We start from the raw sequence: 20439 nt of genomic DNA on the forward strand, positions 1-20439 counted from the left end.
TCAAGTGACCCCTGGGGCGGGGTCAATTTTGACCCCGGGGTCATGATTTGAACAAACTTGGTAGAGGTCCACTAGGCAATGCTTCACACCAAATATCTAAGCTCTAGGGCTTCTGGTTTTTGAGAAGAAGATTTTTAAAGTTTTTCCTTTCGGTTGCCATGGCAACCAGTGTTCTGCATGGAATTCAATTCTTTGAACAATTTTGAAAGGGGGCCATCCAAGGAACATCCCTGTGAAGTTTCATCAAAATTGGCCTGTTGGTTTAGGAGGAGATGTTGTTTAAAGGAAAGTGTGGACGGACGTACAACGGACGTACAACGGACGGACGGACGCCGGACGGTGAGCGATCACAATACCTCACCCTGAGCACTTTGTGCTCAGGTGAGCTAAAAATTCAGTCAAATATTCTCAAACTGTATATATCTACTTCACAATAACATATTTCACAACGTTGAACCTATCATCACATTTAAACTAAAAATTATTTTCTTAAAAATCTAATAAAAATGTATTTAAAATGGTTAAATTGTCCTAATCAATTCTGGCACCACTCCTAAGACAATGTCTATATAAACACTCTACAGTTCATTTGTATCCTCTCTAATCTGTTGATAATTCCTCGTTTAGCTGGATTCCAGACATAAAATCTTTAAAGTTAATGTCTAATTCATGTACACTTACTATACACTGCTTAAAATGGTGTATAATGTTTGTCGTCATCACTAAAGTGAGTAGATTTTCCAAAAAGTTCATTGCTAATGTGACATCTACGAGATCCTCTATCCAGGAGTAAACTGGTAGTACCAAGGGCATTGTCAATCCCTGTCGTTGGGGGCTCCAAAATGTGACCTCATGAGTGATGTAATGGACAACAACTCCGGTTCAGTTTTATAATATTATCTGTATTCAGTCTATTGTAGTATTGGTATTGTATCACAAAAAGTATCAATACATCTATATAAATAAAACTACAAAAATATACTCAGACTTATAAAGATAAAAATAAGAGTAAAAGGCTGATAACTTAGTAACTGCTATATAAGTTCATCTGACATACCTAAATAATTATAAATAAACCTCATACAATACTCTGAGCAGTCAAATACTTGTAACTGCAACTGGTGTTACAATGCCATAAATAACTGTTCTGAAATATTACAGTAGTAACAGTACATACAATATTTCTTAAAAAATAAGACTGAAATATCAAAAGTAAGGAAGACAACTTACAGTGATGTAATGATATCAGTGATCTTCAACAATGTATCTGTCTCACATCTGTGCTTACACCCACAATCGCCCTCTGAACTGTTACTGTGCAGCTGTGCTACAAGAACATTAAAATGTTATAGAACATGTGCATAAATATAATTATTCTGACAACCGCTGAGCGAATTGCAAATGGCATCAAAACTTCAAACCGAAATACACCACTAAAACGATAAATATCAAGCTAGCTACTGTTTCAATACAGTATCTACAAACCTGTACCTTGTACTACATACTGCAAGGTGCCTTCTATCAATAGTAATAGAATAATAGTAATTTGAATAAAAAACTAAAAAAAATCTAAGCTGCTGCTCAAGCTATCAACTCTGCGTGGAAAGTGAATGATTCGCATGATATTGTTCTACTTGACTGATTTCATGTGCTACTTCTATTACCCAAAACTATTTAACTACCGACATCTACGGTAACCGTAATCTACCATGAAATCAGCACAATACATGGTTAGTAAATTATTATAAAGAAACAGTAAATAACAAGGTGTTGACCCCGCCACATGTGTTAATACTGCATACAAATTACTGCCACTGTAAGTACTTGTAAATTACAGCAGGTTTTATAATTTTGACCCTTATTGTGACACAGCTGTAACAGTACTATTATATAATCCATTTTATTGACAAGCCTTTGAAAAGTTGAGCGTGCTGCCATCAGACAGCTCTTGTTCCTTTTGCACTAAATGCATAATGCACATTTTAATTTAATTTGTAGGGATCTCCGGAATTGATAAGCCCTCATTCCAAACTGCCAGGGTTTTCCTGGAAACAGACACATGCTTTGGTGATACACTAATTACTCAATCCAGTAATTTCAATGATGCTTTAGGGATCACTTTCTGTTGGTTTATAATATGCATAGTGTTAACACAGTTTACTTTTTAATTTCTTTAACAGTGTCAATTTGTTGTTTTCACTGCACTAGAAGTTGATAATTTTAACCAACCCCACTTTAAAATATACCACCGTACCAATGCAGTTCCAAACTTATATGTTAATGCAAACACCTAATCGACAATGGGAATATTAGCTAGACTGACACATTAAAGCATTCAGACGAATTAGTTGTTGTTTACACTAGAAAAAAATCACTGCTTTTCTGTTATTTCACATAGGTATTTAAACACTTGAAAATTATCAGATATGCGTATATGCATTACAGTCAAATACCATTACCTCGATATTCCAGGGACTGCAAAAATTTGACATATCAGAAGTTCGACGTAATGATATTGTATATCTTGGACTATATTTTGTATCTGTGTAGGACGTCTATATTGTCATTACATCCCATGCTTCTTTTAGTGGGTTTAAAAGGGGAAAGAAATAATATAAAACGTAAATACGTCATTTCTAATGGGTTTTAATAACGAAAATTTGTCATTTAAATACGCATATTGTTACTCAATCGAAATATTGTTATACTGGAAAACAGATTTTCCAACTTGCATGCCTTTTAGACTGATTATTGCGAATTAAATGCAAACTTGCTAACATATAACAAAAACACACGCACAATCTAACCTGATTATAATTAGTACATCGGCGGACAACAATAGGTTAACTTACACACCTTAAAATAACATCGATATTTTAGACGCTCTGTGATATCGACGAAACCAGGTGTGAAACCCCTCCAGCTAAAAAGAAAATTGAGCTAATGATATCGAGCTAATGATAAATAATACCATTAAACTATACAGAGAAAAGTCGGGACCAACTAAAACACATCGTGCTATCAGAAGTATCGAGCTAACCGATATCAAGGTAAAGATATTCAACTATATTTCAATGTGCTAATATGCATCTTATCTGGAGTCCTGACAAATTCATAAAAATCTTTTAATATTTCAGTTGGACAGCACTTTAGTGTATAATGCTGATAATAAGCACTGTGTGACACTACATTGTATATACTTATATTTAAACAAGAGAGTCATGATGACCCCGGATCGCTCACCTGAGTAATATGAGCTATATGTTTCAAAGATCAAACTGATGATACAATATCAAGAAAGTCAGTAGGGCACATTCATGCTCAATGAAACTTTGTTTTATGATTGGTGTGCAAAACTGTGTATGTCATCAAAATTTCAAGGCTGTATCTTAAAAAAAACACAAGAAAGTTGGTCAGTAGGTCAAGGTCACAGTCAAGTGACATCGTATTACTTGGGGTCATCAGGTAATTATAATTAAACAGTCTTGGAAATAGGATCAAATGATTTGTTTAAGTATTTTTTCCTATATAACTCACGTCATAGTTACGAAGTGACCCCAGGGCAAGGGCCTCTTTTAACCCCAGGGGCATAATTTGAAAAATTTTGGTAGAGAACTACTAGACAATGCATCATGCCAAATATCTAAAGCATAGGTCGTATGGTTTCAGACAAGATTTTTAAACTTTTTTCATATATAAGCCTATGTAAAACTTGGGACCCCTGGGGCGGGGCCATATTTGACCCTGGAGGGATAATTTGAACAATTTTGGAAGAGGACCACTAGATGATGCTACATACCAAATATCAAAGGCCTAGGCCATGTGGTTTTGTACAAGAAGATTTTCAAAATTTTCCCTATATAAGTCTATATAAACCATGTGACCCCTTGGGCGGAGCCAAATTTGATCCTAGGGGGATAATTTGAACAATTTTGGTAGAGGACCACCAGATGATGCTACACACCAGATATAAAAGCCCTAGGCCCTGTGGTTTTGGACAAGAAGATTTTTAAAGTTTTTCCTTCCGGTTGCCATGGCAATTAAATTCTTTGAGGTCACAATTAGCTAAATAGTTTTCCCTATATATTCTATATAAAACTGACCTTTTATAAAGAGCTACCAAACATAGCTAGACCCATTTCAGAGAACAAATCCTTACCTCATTTTAAAGAGTTATGATAAAACAGATATAAAATGAAGAGATAAGTAGGGGTCATGTATCCTCTAAGAGAGATTTCTCTGGTCACATTTGCTTACTGTAAACTGACATCAAAATCACACTGCTGTGACCTGAAAGTACTACTCATACTAAAATTGAGCTTCACTTCACCAAATACAACCTGCTCTCCCATTTTTCCTACCAAAATGTCAAAAATACATCCACAATGAAATTTAAACAGAAACTAGCTTCAATTTAGACCTCTGTTGCCATGCCAAGTGAAAAATTAGTGTTCAAATACCTGGCAGCCATTACGCAACTAGACCAGATGGCTCCCACGCTGGTTCCTTTAGTTTAGTTAGGCCTATAAGAAAATCTTTTTTTCTGTAATAGTCTCAATTTCATTTGTATAGTACCAGTAACATATCTGCATGAAAAATACCAAGTATCAGCTTGATTAAATCAGTTTTCAAGGTTTTATGGCATTTTCACTAACGCGGGTCCCTGCGCCAATTTTCCTTTAAAATTGATGTCACGACATAATTTTTAACCAGTTCTTCTAGCCAGTGCTGGTTTTTGCCCTAATTCATAAATTTTCACTATAAATTGCAAGCAAGTTACACACTAACACTTTGAAATATACCAAATGTCCCCTCTGAAAGGTATAGATGGGCAAAATTTAGAGTGTAAATGTGCATTTTTAAAAAAAATACACCCAAAACAGTGAAAATGTGATTTTTTTGGTTTTTATCAATTTTTGCATCAAAATTTCAATGAAAAGCTCATTTTTACCAAAATCTGACCAAACTAGTTCATTTATATCAATATCTGGACAAATCTCAATTTTTGCCCACATTTTCTTATAGGTCACAATTAGCTAAATAGTTTTCCCTATATATTCTATATAAAACTGACCTTTTATAAAGAGCTACCAAACATAGCTAGACCCATTTCAGAGAACAAATCCTTACCTCATTTTAAAGAGTTATGATAAAACTGATATAAAATTGTCACAGTGAGTGAAAAGAATTGGTATTGTACTACATAAATCACTGATGCGAGAGTGTATGTTAAACAAGTTTTGATTGGCTGCACACTAAAATCTCACAAAATCACGTTTTTGGCGGTAATTGAAATTATACTTGGCAATTGACAGCTTTTCTTGAAAGGGGAAACATGTAGTTTTCTCAACTACAACATTTCTTCTCCTTCTAAAAGACTTACAGCTATTTTACAGCTCAGGTAAATCCCAGGTTGTCCATTGTCCTGTCCCTTGTTCATGAATTGCTTGGCTAAAATTCCCTTTTGTCCAGTTTTCATGAATAATGACATTTCAGCTGTTTTCTAAACTGTCAGTTGTTTTTACAAGAAAACATTATTTTCATATATATAAGTAAATTCTCCATAGAATGATGCAATTTAGCTTTATTTGCTTATAGCTAACTGCTTTGATTTTGCTTTTATTTGCTTTTATTTTATTTTATGTTATAGCTTATGCTTGTGTTTGTTTGTTTGCAGGACACCCTGCAATTCTACCAATCAGTATCTGCATAATCTTCCAACAATGGAATAAATATTGACAAACCCTTATGAATCTTATTTTGTGACAACCCCCAGAAATAACTGAGTTCTACCAAATACACCTCTGTCACAAAATGAAGAGATAAGTAGAGGGTCGTGTATCTTCTAAGAGAGATTTCTCTGGTCACATTTGCTTACTGTAAACTGACATCAAAATCACACTGCTGTGACCTGGAAGTACTACTCATACTAAAATTGAGCTTCACTTCACCAAATACAACCTGCTCTATCATTTTTCCTACCAAAATGTCAAAAATACATCCACAATGAAATTTAAACAGAAACTAGCTTCAATTTAGACCTCTGCTGCCATGCCAAGTGAAAAATTAGTGTTCAAATACCTGGCAGCCATTATGCAACTAGACCAGATGGCTCCCACGCTGGTTCCTTTCAAGGTTCCCACACTTTTTTTTTTATCTATGAAATTTAAGGACTTTTCCAGGACCTTGTTGCTATTTTCAAGGACCTCTGTACGACATATCGGGTTGTACGTTCCCGTCAATTTTTCTAGATTCAGTGCAAAAATATAAGAACAAGAGGCCATGATGGCCCGATATTGCTTAAAAATTTCTACTTAATAAATACAGGCTTTGCAAATTTTCTTTTTTCTCTTTTTTTTCATTTTGTTTCCTTACTGTCCTCAAGTTTTGTTTCTCAAGGAAACTATGAATCATTTACTTGTCTAGCATGTTGTGAAAAAATTAATCAACTCCTTCATAATAACTACACCTCTGGTGCCACCTACATTATTTATATAATCTTTGATACACTTCTAGCAATTAAATTATTTTCAGTCAAGTTGATGTTTGATCACTGAATTCAAGCGTGTCACTAATCACGATTTTCACAATAATTTGTAGTGCTCGCGTACGGTCTGGTATGGCCTACGGGGCGATAGCCTGAACCCGGAACACAGCAAGAGTGATTTCCCTTGGCGCGGGCAGCACGAAAAGACGTTGCTGGTGTTGCTAGACAATATTATTTGGCTATTGTCCCAATTAGCATAAAGTACAGACTGATTCCACCTGGTAAGTTTCCCACAGTTACAATATTGGTGGCAGCGGTTCATTTTGAGCCCATATTTCGCCGACCAATAAATCGCTACCGAACAAGTTTCTATTTTTAGGCTTGGCCAACTTGCCAGTCTAAAAACAATTGTGACTTGTGTTGGAAAAGGGACCGGGTGAGGCGTAATTGAATTTAGTCGATTACGTTCTAGGTCAAAACACTTATTTAAGTGTAATAGGTTGAATAATTGAAAAATTATTCGACATTTCCAGACAGTTTGTTGGGACTTATACCATCGGAAATCCCTATAGTTGGCATTGTAGTTTACCTTTGTTGAATCTTTAGGATCCTTAAAAGAATTTTTTTGGATCATTCTGGAATTGAAATAATTAAATTTATTTCTGATTTTGTTGTTGTTATTTTGATTTTTATCAAAGATGTCACAACAAAAGAGTCCAGAAGGTAAGTCAGTTACATCTGGTATTAGTTCACAAGTGGTTTCAATTAATTTTGCTACCCTTGAGCAATTGAGAATGATACCTGGAATTAATACAAAAATTGCCAGTGCAATTTTGTTGGTGCGTGAGGCAACGGGGAACATAACCCCGGAAGTCTTGTCCGTGCTGTGTCGTAAGAAATTTACAGAGTCTGAGCTGGGTCGAATTGATTTTACCCAGAATAAACTATGGCCACTTCAGGACAGTGATAAGGAGCCTGAGGCTAGAAAAGAGCCTTGTGCTTGGTCACATGTTAAGACCGGAAATACTCTAGCTAGGCCTGGGGACTTGATCACCCCTAGACCCAGAATGCATGCTGTATCTTCTGGTATGCGCAGGCCATTTTTGAAAACTCCGGCTGAATTCCTTGGGACACCAGCATCGGGCAGGAAGAGGGTATCGTTACCAGAAACGAAACTGAATATCAACCTTGGTAAAGGTAGCACTCCTTTTGGTGATGATGGTAATGCCAATGCAAGTAGACCATCATCAGATGGGAGAGTGGGAGCCGACTATAGTCAGATGGCAAAGAAATTAAGTTCTTTGCAAAAGCATTTGGCATTTGATGGTAAGGGCAGCTGGGAAGCTTTTGATTTAAAGTTTCCCAGATATGCTGAGACATGCGGATGGTCAGATGCTGAGAAATTTGAGGGCTTGTGCTGGTGTCTTACTGGCAAAGCTATGGACTATTATGTACTGATACATGATAGTGGTGAGGTGAACTCTTACCAGGGTTTACATAGTAAGCTTGAGGCGTGGTTTGGTGAGCACGAGTTGCCAGCGGTGGCTCAATTGCAATTTCAACAGGCTTGCCAGGAAGAGGGCGAGTCGTTAGATGATTTTGCAGACCGGCTTTTGACACTTGCAGCAAGAGCGTTCAGAGGCCTGCCAGATTCATTTGTGACTAATCAAGTCATAAGTCGTTTCTGTCAGGGCCTGTTAGATAAGGATGCAGGCATTCATGTGTTTATGCTTGATCCTACGAGTATCCAACAGGCCAAGCAGGTAGTCCGTAAATACCAACAGGCACACATGGCTATATTTGGTATGTCAAAGCACCAACCTAAGCCGTTCGAAAAGGAGGAATGGTGCGAAGAGGAGGAACGTATTTTTGCAGTGGGAGAAATGGCCGGTAGCACACAAGGGGCACCAGATAATAGGACTGTCATTGAGGCACTTAAGCAATTAGAGCTTAAATTTGAAGAAGTCATGACAGTCAGATCCAGTAAAGGTGAATCTGGTGAACTACCATAGAGGCTTTATAAAAGCAAAATCTGTTTTATGCTTTGACAGGCAAACTTCGGTTTGTGTGGCGGGGAGAGTGGGTCAGAGCTTTTGAAGTTTTGATAAGAGGCTCTGATGCAACCGCCTGGGTTAGCCTTGTTGATGGGGATGGATGAGTTTATGCTTTACACCAATGCATGGAATAAATAGATCAGTGCATGGGTACCATAGGTCCAGGTCGGCAAGGAAAAGGTCACTGCATATGGTAGTTATGGTAGTTATGTTCTTATTTGGTAAACTGTATTGTACGAAATGACCACTCAAGTTTAAGGTGATTCATGGGGTTCCAAGAGCCTCAAGATTAACTGGTGAGACAGTGGCCGGAGGAGCCGTCTCGGTTGAATATTGTGCTGCAGCACGGGGTAGGTCGTGAGCATGATAAAGCTAAGGCAATGTCTTGAATGCCGGTTGGAGGCATTGCAGTGAGTATCATGCTGGGACACGACTGGAGCAGTTACCTTGTGGCAGGTGTAATTACTGTTAAGAAGACAACGAAAGTTGGGGTCCTTAAACCTTGTAGACGACGCAGTGCCGTTGGTCATAGGGGACACCGAGCTTCCATCATAGAGCGTTTGAGGGACCTAGGACCAACAAGGGCATGGGTACGACTGTCTACGGGTTTCTTGATGTAGACGACGCAGTGCAGTTGGTAAAGGGGTTACCTGGAGGTTACATCACAGAGCATCCGGGGAACCTGAGACCAACATTGGCATGGGTACGACTGTCTACGGGTATCACGAGGGAACCACAGATGACACTGCGGGTAAGAGTGGCAAGCCAGTCCTTGCAATAGTAGTCTCAGATGCGGGATGACCCTTCTGAGAAAAGTAGCCTACCAGATGCTGGTATGGATTTAGACTACTGTGAGGTAGTAAGCTTCTTTGTGGTAGATATGTTTGAACATGCTGTTGTAAACATGAACATGGTGACCACAAGGAGGGTTGTGACTGAGGCTGTTTAGGGCCTCGGTAGTCGGTAATACAGTCACGTCTGGACAGTCAGTTCAGTGCCTACTGTAGGACAGCCAAGTTCACAGTCTGAGGTCCTATCCCCAGAAAGGACAAACAAAAGACTTGCCGTGCTTAAGGGTGCGACAGGTACCTCTGACTCTACAAAGGGTCTGGGGTCTAGCCTTCAGAATTCCATCTCGGTACCGGATCAAGGAGCTCTGAGGGATAAAACTGGACTGTGTAGTTGGTGGTTCTTAGTGGTGGAGCTGAGTGAAGTGTTGAAACAGGATGAGAAATTGCTGTTTGTTTTGGATTGGTAATGAGAAAGGACAGATCCGGCATGGTCCGATCTGTTTCTTGCCAGTCCAGTAGCTGAATTAAATCGGTAAAACGGGGAACAATTTCTTCTGTTAGATTGTGTTTTATGTTAGTGTGACTAAGGTCAAGATGGCATTCATCTTGGTATGCTGAAAAGTCTGAAGGAGGAAGCTATTGAACTCAATCATGGCTTAACTTCTTTGGGACATCAGACTAAGAAACAGATTAGTCCGGTGAAGCCTCGTCCTAGAGACCCTTGACGAGGAACGTATGGCCTCACACAGTTTTACTAGGATAGGGCAGGCACCGCAAGGCTCTGTCACAGAGGAGACTTGAGCTCTGCTTGGACTAGCAGTAAGGTTACCTAGGCCCCCCTCTGTTAGGCAAAGCTCAGGTAGAGGCAACTGTGTGAGGTAAGAGTCAGCCGCCTGTTTGACTAAAGGTTGTTTTATGGTAAGTGTTCGGCTGCTGACCATTCTTCGAGTACGAACAGTTCTTATGATAGCATTGACTATCTATAGAAGAACTGAGTCTGTTTAGGCCATAGGGGCTGATCCTGGTGCACTATGGATGCGGAGATCCATGGTCGCCGGTAGCGGTGGTATTGTGGCTGAAGTGACACAATACTAGTACTGGTTAAACCCAGGAACATCTCATATTTATGAGCAAGAGACCATGGTATACTTCCATGGTCTAAGACACCATGGTCTACTTCCATGGTGTAGGGACTACCTCCTTTCAATAGGACGGGGAGGAGTGTAGTGCTCGCGTACGGTCTGGTATGGCCTACGGGGCGATAGCCTGAACCCGGAACACAGCAAGAGTGATTTCCCTTGGCGCGGGCAGCACGAAAAGACGTTGCTGGTGTTGCTAGACAATATTATTTGGCTATTGTCCCAATTAGCATAAAGTACAGACTGATTCCACCTGGTAAGTTTCCCACAGTTACAATAAATTGTTCTCGAAAAATAATCGGAATTTCACAGGGCTTCTTAAAAATCGACACAAAAATGACCGAAAGCCTAAAATTACTGTTTAAAAATTCAAGTATAGCAACCTATATAGGCCCATCAACCACAAAAACATCGGTATTTTCAAAAAAGGAAATTGAAATGACACCCATGTCCGCCATTTTGAATCATGAATTACTTCCCTTAGCAAAGTTGGATAATTCCCGGTATTTTCCCGTACCTTTACCATTTTCTCGCCAAATTCCTGGTATTTTCACGGCCGGGAGTCAATTTTTGAAATTCACAGACTTTTCCCGTTTTCCTGGATAGCATGGGAACCCTGCTCCTTTAGTTTAGTTAGACCTTGAACAATTTTGAAAGGGGGCCACCCAAGGATCATTCCTGTGAAGTTTGGTGTAATTCTGCCCAGTGGTTTTCAAGAAGAAGACTTTTTAAAACAAGAGCACCGCCTTGCGGGTGCTGACGCTCATCTGATTTTTTTTGTGTAATAGAAATATTGTCCTTCCCATGATTTTCTAAGTCTAAAAAGGGCCATCATTCTTGCAAAAAGCAGGATAGAGTTATGTTTCTTGATGTTCAGTGTCCACTTATGATGGTGAAAAACTGTTGCAAGTTTTAAAGCAATAGCTTTGATAGTTTATGAGAAAAGCTGACTTAAACATAATACTCAACCAAAAAAATGATTTTCTAAGTCCAAAAGGGGCAATAATTATTGCAAAAAGCAGGATGGAGTTATGTTGCTTGCTGTACAGGGTCAGCTTATGATGGTGAACAAGTGTTGCAAGTTTCAAAGCAATAGCTTTGATAGTTTAAGAGAAAAAGTTGACCTAACATAAAACTTAACCAAGAAATCTGATATTTTTAAGTCCAAAAGGGGCAATAAATTTTGCAAAAAGCAAGATGGAGTTATGTTTTTTGATGTAAGGTCTGCTTATGATGGTGAACAAATTTTCCAAGTTTCAAAGCAATAGCTTTGATAGTTTAGGGAAAAGTTGACCTAAACATAAAACTTAACCAAGAAATCTGATATTTTCTAATTACAAAAAGGGGCCATTAAATCTTGCAAAAGCAAGAGGGAGTTATGTTTCTTGCTATACGGGTCAGCTTATGATGGTGAACAAGTATTCCAAGTTTCAAAGCAATAGTTTTGATAGTTTAGGAGAAAGCTGCCCTAAACATAAAATTTAAACCCGGGCAACGCCGACGCAGACAACCGCTCAAGTGATGACAATAACTCATCATTTTTTTTCAAAAAATCAGATGAGCTAAAAATGTTGACGGACGCATGCCACACAACGGACATTGAGTGGTCACAATAGCTCACCATGAGGCTTTGGCTCAGGTGAGCTAAAAATGCCCTCAATAAGTCTTGGGTTATATGACAATGGTAAAATCATTCAAGTACATGTAGCTATAACAAGAATTAATAATTGCAGTAGAGAACACAAAGGGTTGTAGTACATGTATGTGGAAAGGAGCCTGAGAACTACATCAAGAGGGGCTCAAAAATGAAGTGTTCTTGATCCAATGCTAATTTGATACATGCGGCTTTCCAATGGATTTAAACCTCTTAAACATGGGCACATGTATCAATGATCTACCTGATAAATCAAAAAAATCAACTATAATTCCCTCTTTCACCATGTAGAACAAAGACCTGCATCTCTTCACTTCTGAAGTTACTGGTCTCTTGTCACTCTGCTTTACTTTTACATCACACTACAAAAGAGACATTTTTATAATGTTTAGAAAGATACAAAATACAATAATAGATACACATATACCACAAAAGAATGAAGCAGAGATCTTAGTGTGTTTTTTGTTTTAATTGAGTTACCTCCCTTCAATTGTAAAATTTGCTTATTCTTAAAACAAGAGGGCCATGAAGGCCCTGTAGCGCTCACCTGAACTATTGACCTAAAGATCATCAAGATCTACATTCTGACCAAGTTTCATTAAGATACGGTCATAAATGTAGCCTCTAAAGTGTTAACTAGCTTTTCCTTTGATTTCACCTGGTGACCTAGTTTTTGACCCCACATGACCCAGATTCAAACTTGACCTATAGATCATCAAGATTAACATTCTGACCAAGTTTCAGGAAGATACAGTAATAAATGTGGCCTCTAGAGTGTTAACATTTTTTTCCTTTGATTTGACCAAGTGACCTGTTTTTGACCCCACCTGACCCAGATTTGAACTTGACTAAGACATCAAGATTAACATTCTGACCAATTTTCTTAAGATATGTATAAATGTGGCCCTACGTGTAAACAAGCTTTTCTTTGATTTGACCTGGTGACCTAGTTTTTGACCCATATGACCCAACATTATACTCCTCCAAAATTTTATTGAGGGTAACATTCTGACCAAGTTTAATTCAGATTGGGCCAAAATTGTGACCTCTAGAGTGTTAATAAGCTTTTCCTTTGATTTGACCTGGTGATCTAGTTTTTGACCCCACCTGACCCAGATTTGAACTTGACCTATAGATCATCAAGATTAACATTATGACCAAGTTTCATTAAGATATGGTCATAAACGTGGCCTCTAGAGTGTTAACTAGCTTTTCCTTTGATTTTGACCCTACATGACCCAGATTTGATCTGGACCTTGAGATCATCAAGATTAATATTCTGATCAAGTTTCATGAAGATATAGTCATAAATGTGACCTCTACAGTTGTTAACAAGCTTTTCCTTTGATTTGACCTGGTGACTGTTTTGACCCCAGTTGACCCAATATCAAAAATCGTCCAAGATTTTTTTGAGGGTAACATTTGACCAAATTCATTAAGATTGGGCCAAAAATGTGACCTCTAGAGTGTTATACAAGCTTTTCCATTGATCTGATCTGGTGACCTAGTTTTTGATCCTAGATGACCGAATATCAAATTCATCCAAGATTTTATTGAGGGTAACATTCTGACCAACTTTCATTAAGATTGGGCCAAAATTGTGACCTCTAGAGTGTTAACAAGCTTTTCCTTTGATTTGACCTGGTGACCTTGTTTTTTGATCCCAGGTATTTGTATATCTGCACATCTGAATAATACACAGTGAAGGGGGAAGAAACTGACTAGTTGGTTTTTACCCCCTGGTATTTGTATAATTATCTGCATGTCTGAATAATATACGGTGAAGGGGGAAGAAACTGACCAGTTGGTTGTTTCCCCCCTAGTATGTGTATATCTGCATGTCTGAATAATACACAGTGAAGGGGGAATAAATTGACCAGTTGATTCTTAATCTTTCTCCCCTGGTATGTGTATATCTGCATGTCTGAATAATAAATGGTGAAGGGGGAAGAAATTGACCAGTTGGTTCTTTTTCCACCTGGTATTTGTATATCTGCCTGTCTGAATAATATATAACGATGAAGGGGGAAGAAACTGACTAGTTTATTCTTTCCCCCCTAGTATGTGTATATCTGCATGTCTGAATAATACACGGTGAATGGGGAAGAAATTGACCAGTTGGTTTCCCCCCCTATGGTATTTGTATATCTGCATGTCTGAATAATACACGGTGAAGGGGGAAGAAATTGACCAGTTGGTTTTTCCCCCCTGGTATTTGTATATCTGCATGTCTGAATAATACATGGTAAAGGGGGAAGCAATTGACCAGTTGGTTTTTCCCCCCTGGTATGTGTATATCTGCCTGTTTGAATAATATACAGTGAAGGGGGAAGAAACTGACTAGTTGGTTCTTTCCCCCTTGGTATCCTGGTACGTGTATACCTGCACCTCTGAATAATATACGGTGAAGGGGGGAGAAATTGACCAGTTGGTTCCCCCTCCCCCTGGTATTTATTTATTTATCTGCATGTCTGCATAATATACGGTGAAGGGGGAAGAAACTGACCAGTTGGTTCTTTCCCCCTTGGTATTTGTATATCTGCCTGTCTGAACAGTACATGGTGAAGGGGGAAGAAATTGACCAGTTGATTCTTTCCCCCCATGGTATTTGTATATCCGCACATCTGAATAATACACAGTGAAGGGGTGGGGGGGGGGGGGGGGGGGGGGGGGGGGAAAGAAATTGACCAGTTGGTTTTCCCCCCTGGTATTTGTATATCTGCATGTCTGAATAATATATGGTGAAGGGGGAAGAAACTGACTAGTTGGTTCTTTCCCCCCTGGTATGTGTATATCTGCATGTCTGAATAATACACGGTGAAGAGGGAAGAAATTGACCAGTTGGTTTTTTCCCCCCTGGTATGTGTATATCTGCATGTCTGAATAATATATTTTGAAGGGGGAAAAAACTGACTTGTTGGTTTTTTCCCCCCTGGTATGTGTATATCTGCATGTCTGAATAATAAACGGTGAAGGGGGAAGAAATTGACCAGTTGGTTCTTTCCTCCCTGGTATTTGTATATCTGCCTGTCTGAATAATATATAACGGTAAAGGGGGAAGAAACTGACTAGCTGGTTCTTTCCCCCCTACTATGTGTATATCTGCATGTCTGAATAATACACGGTGAAGGGGGAAGAAATTGACCAGTTGGTTTTCCCCCCTATGGTATTTGTGAAGAGGGAAGAAACTGACTAGTTGGTTCTTTCCCCCCTAGTATGTGTATATCTGCATGTCTGAATAATACACGGTGAAGGGGGAAGAAATTGACCGGTTGGTTCTTTCCCCCCTGGTATGTGTTTATCTGCACGTCTGAATAATATATGTTGAAAGGGGAAAAAACTGACTAGTTGGTTTTTTCCCCCCTGGTATGTGTATATCTGCATGTCTGAATAATAAACGGTGAAGGGGGAAGAAATTGACCAGTTGGTTCTTTCCTCCCTGGTATTTGTATATCTGCCTGTCTGAATAATATATAACGGTGAAGGGGGAAGAAACTGACTAGCTGGTTCTTTCCCCCCTACTATGTGTATATCTGCATGTCTGAATAATACACGGTGAAGGGGGAAGAAATTGACCAGTTGGTTTTCCCCCCTATGGTATTTGTGAAGAGGGAAGAAACTGACTAGTTGGTTCTTTCCCCCCTAGTATGTGTATATCTGCATGTCTGAATAATACACGGTGAAGGGGGAAGAAATTGACCGGTTGGTTCTTTCCCCCCTGGTATGTGTTTATCTGCACGTCTGAATAATATATGTTGAAGGGGGGAAAAAACTGACTAGTTGGTTTTTTCCCCCCTGGTATGTGTATATCTGCATGTCTGAATAATAAACGGTGAAGGGGGAAGAAATTGACCAGTTGGTTCTTTCCTCCCTGGTATTTGTATATCTGCCTGTCTGAACAATATATAACGGTGAAGGGGGAAGAAACTGACTAGTTGGTTCTTTCCCCCCTAGTATGTATATATCTGCATGTCTGAATAATACACGGTGAAGGGGGAAGAAATTGACCGGTTGGTTCTTTCCCCCCTGGTATGTGTATATCTGCACGTCTGAATAATATATGTTGAAGGGGGAAAAAACTGACTAGTTGGTTTTTTCCCCCCGGTATGTGTATATCTGCATGCCTGAATAATACACGGTGAAGGGGGAAGAAACTGACCAGTTGGTTTTTCCCCCCTGGTATTTGTATATCTGCATGTCTGAATAATATACAGTGAAGGGGGAAGAAACTGACTAGTTGGTTGTTTCCCCCCTGGTATGTGTATATCTGCATGTCTGAATAATACACGGTGAAGAGGGAAGAAATTGACCAGTTGGTTTTCCCCCCTATGATATTTGTGAAGGGGGAAGAAACCGACTAGTTGGTTTTTTCCACCCTGGTATGTGTATATCTGCATGTCTGAATAATACACGGTGAAGGGGGAAGAAATTGACCAGTTGGTTCTTTCCCCCCTGGTATGTGTATATCTGCATGTCTGAATAATATATAACGGTGAAGGGGGAAGAAATTGACCAGTTGGTTCTTTCCCCCCATGGTATGTGTATATCTGCATGTCTGAATAATACACGGTGCAGGGGGAAGAAATTGACCAGTTGGTTTTCCCCCCTATGGTATTTGTGAAGGGGGAAGAAACCGACTAGTTGGTTCTTTCCCCCCTAGTATTTGTATATCTGCATGTCTGAATAATACACGGTGAAGGGGGAAGAAATTGACCAGTTGGTTCTTTCCCCCCTGGTATGTGTATATCTGCATGTCTGAATAATACACGGTGAAGGGGGAAAAAATTGACCAGTTGGTTCTTTCCCCCCTACTATGTGTATATCTGCATGTCTGAATAAAACATGGTGAAGGGGGAAGAAATTGACCAGATGGTTTTTTCCCCCCTGGTATTTGTATATCTGCATGTCTGAATAATAAACGGTGAAGGGGGAAGAAATTGACCAGTTGGTTTTCACCCCTATGGTATTTGTGAAGGGGGAAGAAACCGACTAGTTGGTTTTTTCCACCCTGGTATGTGTATATCTGCATGTCTGAATAATAAACGGTGAAGGGGGAAGAAACTGACCAGTTGGTTCTTTCCTCCCTGGTATTTGTATATCTGCCTGTCTGAATAATATATAACGGTGAAGGGGGAAGAAAGTGACTAGTTGGTTCTTTTCCCCCTAGTATGTGTATATCTGCATGTCTGAAAAATACACGGGAAAGTACAAACATCTGGGTGGGTACGGATTAATTCACTGTCAACGGTCATTATGTCATATGGGCAATTCCAGACCTTTTCATTGTGATACCTACATTTTCGATAAGAAAGACCTTACCAAGTTTGCATTGTTTTTTTTTTTGCTAGAAGAAACTAGTCAATCATGTCAAATCCTTTCTGACGTAGTCAAAATCAAATGTGGTAACATTTAAACGTGCTCTGTTTACTTTAAGAGTAAAGGTATAAGCAGCATTTTCTAAATATATTTCCACTCATTCAGATATTGTGATGCCTGAAATATAAGTTTGACATATGTTTTTAAAGAAAAGCAACAAGAAAAACGAAATATATGCAAAAATGCTAAATGTCCGTACTTTCCATGTTGTTGTTATGTGTTGAAAAAGTATGGACAGATGAGTTTAGTTGATTGTTTGAATTTCTGATAGTTGCTTTCCTGTTCTTTTCCAATTATAGCATTTGCCAGTGAAAACGTGGAAAAGGAGATAAATGGCTGTTGGACAGTTTAAGACATATATGCTGATAAAACAGGCAAATTCTATGAATTGGTATCCCCCGCCAAAAGGGTCTGTGGTGAGGAACGGCAAAAAAATATATCCAGCAAAAAGTTAAGAATGTTACAAAGTAGCAAATAATTTCATTAGTCAAAATCAAATTAACAGAAAACTAGAGATGCTTTTGAGAAAAGCGCATGTCTCCCACAACTGCCCCTATGAAAAATGTCTAGTTTCTCTAGATGGTTTAGACAAGTGGATCCAATTAGATAGTCTGGATGAGCGGATCCAATCAGTAATTCAAGGGCAATAAATCAAAAGCGCCTGGGTGGATTTGACTAGTTATCAAACTTGGCTAAGGTCTTATGGCCAAACACATTTTGTTCAAGTTTGGTGAAGATCGGATGAGAAATGTTCGACTTAGAGAGCGGACAAGAGTAAAAAGGCGGATTTTTCAGTAATTCAAGGGCTGTTACTCCAAAATGCCTAAACCCATTTGGCTAGTTATTGAACTTGGCCGAGGTCTCATGGTCAAACACATTTTGTTCAATTTTGGTGAAGATCGGATGAGAAATGTTCGACTTAAAGAGTACGGACAAGAGTAAAAAGGCCGATTTTTGGTAATTCAAGGGCCATATATAAACTCCAATACGCCTAGACCGATTTGGCTAGTTATCAAACTTGGCCGAGGTCTCATAGTCAAACACATTATGTTCAAGTTTGGTAAAGATCGGATGAGAAATGTTCGACTTAGAGTGCGGATAAGAGTAAAAAGGCCGATTTTTGTTAATTCAAGGGCCATAACTCCAATACGCCTGCACCGATTTGGCTAGTTATCGAACTTAGCTGAGGTCTTATGGTCAAACACATTTTGTTTAAGTTTGGTGAAAATCAGATGAGAAATGTTTGACTTAAGAGTGCGGACAAGCTTTGTGACAGACACACACACAGACTCACACACACACAGACTGGAGTAAATCAATATGACTCTCCCACACCACTGTGTGGTGGGAGACATAATGAATGCTTTTTTGGGGGGTTGGGGGGAGGGGTGAGGGTACAAAACTGTACATGTTGATTATAAATATTGATGGAAAATTAAAAATGAAAAAATAAATAAATAAATTGGGGGTGGGGGTGGGGAGGGTGTTGTGAGGGGGAGGGGGTGTGACCAAGGCAAGGTTGCATCCCCAGGTGTGGGTACACAACTTCACATGTTTATAATAAATGTTCATGAAGAAGACTGAACGTAGTTTAATGAAATTCTTCCAATTAGTTGGTTTGTTATGTACAATTAAAGGGCAATAACTGTATGGAAAATTGACCAATAAAAAAAGAAAATGACGGGCATCATCAAAGTATGTTGGTTCATATTTATTTCAAGTTTCATGAAATTCTACAAACTTGTTTCTGAGAAATGGCTGCATACTTGTGTTTTTCATTAAATCAAGGGCAATAACTCTAAGGGAAATTGACCAATCAAAAAAAACAAAAACTTGACGGGCACCATTGCAGTATGTTGGCTCATGTTTATTTCAAGTTTGATGAAATTCTGCCTGCTTAAGTTACTGAGAAATGGCTGCGGACAGACATTTTTGTGCATTTTTCATTAAATCAAGGGCAATAACTCTAACAAAAATTGACCAATCGAAAAAAAAACTTAAAGGGCATCATCGCAGTATCTTGGTTCATGTCTATTTCAAGTTTGCTGAAATTCTACCAGCTAGTTACTGAGAAATGGCTGCGGACGGACATTTTTCATTAAATCAAGGGCAATAACTCTAAGGAAAATTGACCAATCCAAAAAAAAACTTGACAGGCATCATCGCAGTATATTGGTTCATGTTTATTTCAAGTTTCATAAAATTCTACCAGGTAGTTACTGAGAAATGGCTGCGGACGGACGGACAGACTGACGGACAACGCCATTTCAATAACCCCCTCCCAATTTCATCGGTGGGGGATAATTAAACTTAGTGAACAATTACAACATATATATGAGCATGAACATGTGTTCGACCACCTTCCGATTGAACATGATTTGTGAAAAGTATAATTGATAGCCAGTACTTATATGAACCGTGCCATGAGAAAACCAACATAGTGGCTTTGCAACCAGCATGGATCCAGACCAGCCTGCGCATCCTTGCAGTCTGGTCAGGATCCATGCTGTTCGCTTTCAAAGCCTATTGCAATTAGATAAACTGTTAGCGAACAGCATGGATACTGACCAGACTGCAAGGATGCGCAGGCTGGTCTGGGTCCATGTTGATCACAAAGCCACTATGTTGGTTTTCCCATGGCACAGCTCATATATAGTTCTGAAAGAGTGCAAATATGTAACTGTTACACAAGCAGATGAAATAAGTATTGTATGGGTGGCTAATAAATTTGGCTGGAAATGCAAGGATAGCAAGCTTATATATTTATTAGATATAATTCGTAGGATGGGCGTTTACATCAAACGCAGGTAGTAAATGACGTAGCTGTCACTCTAGTGATCGGCACGAGAGTAATTTGATGACGCTTGTAGATTGCTCCGTCCAAACGTATATTTCTATCGGTAGCAGTGTAAAGTAACCTCGTAAAGTGTTAGTTACA

At 39.0% G+C, this 20439-nt stretch overlaps 1 long non-coding RNA gene across 9 annotated transcripts in view; it reads right to left on the reverse strand.

Moving 5' to 3' along the window:
- Positions 1–12512, reverse strand: part of LOC123549840 (uncharacterized) — a 49381-nt gene extending 36869 nt beyond the window's left edge. For 2 of the 9 annotated variants that reach the window (XR_008371235.1, XR_008371227.1), the window contains exon 1: positions 1231–5365. This is a non-coding gene — a long non-coding RNA (uncharacterized LOC123549840). The other 7 variants (XR_008371228.1, XR_008371230.1, XR_008371229.1 and 4 more) reach the window with 7 other exon arrangements.
- Positions 12513–20439: the final 7927 nt, after the last annotated feature.

The sequence above is a fragment of the Mercenaria mercenaria genome, chromosome 6, assembly GCF_021730395.1.
Source record: "Mercenaria mercenaria strain notata chromosome 6, MADL_Memer_1, whole genome shotgun sequence".
NCBI lineage: Eukaryota > Metazoa > Mollusca > Bivalvia > Venerida > Veneridae > Mercenaria > Mercenaria mercenaria.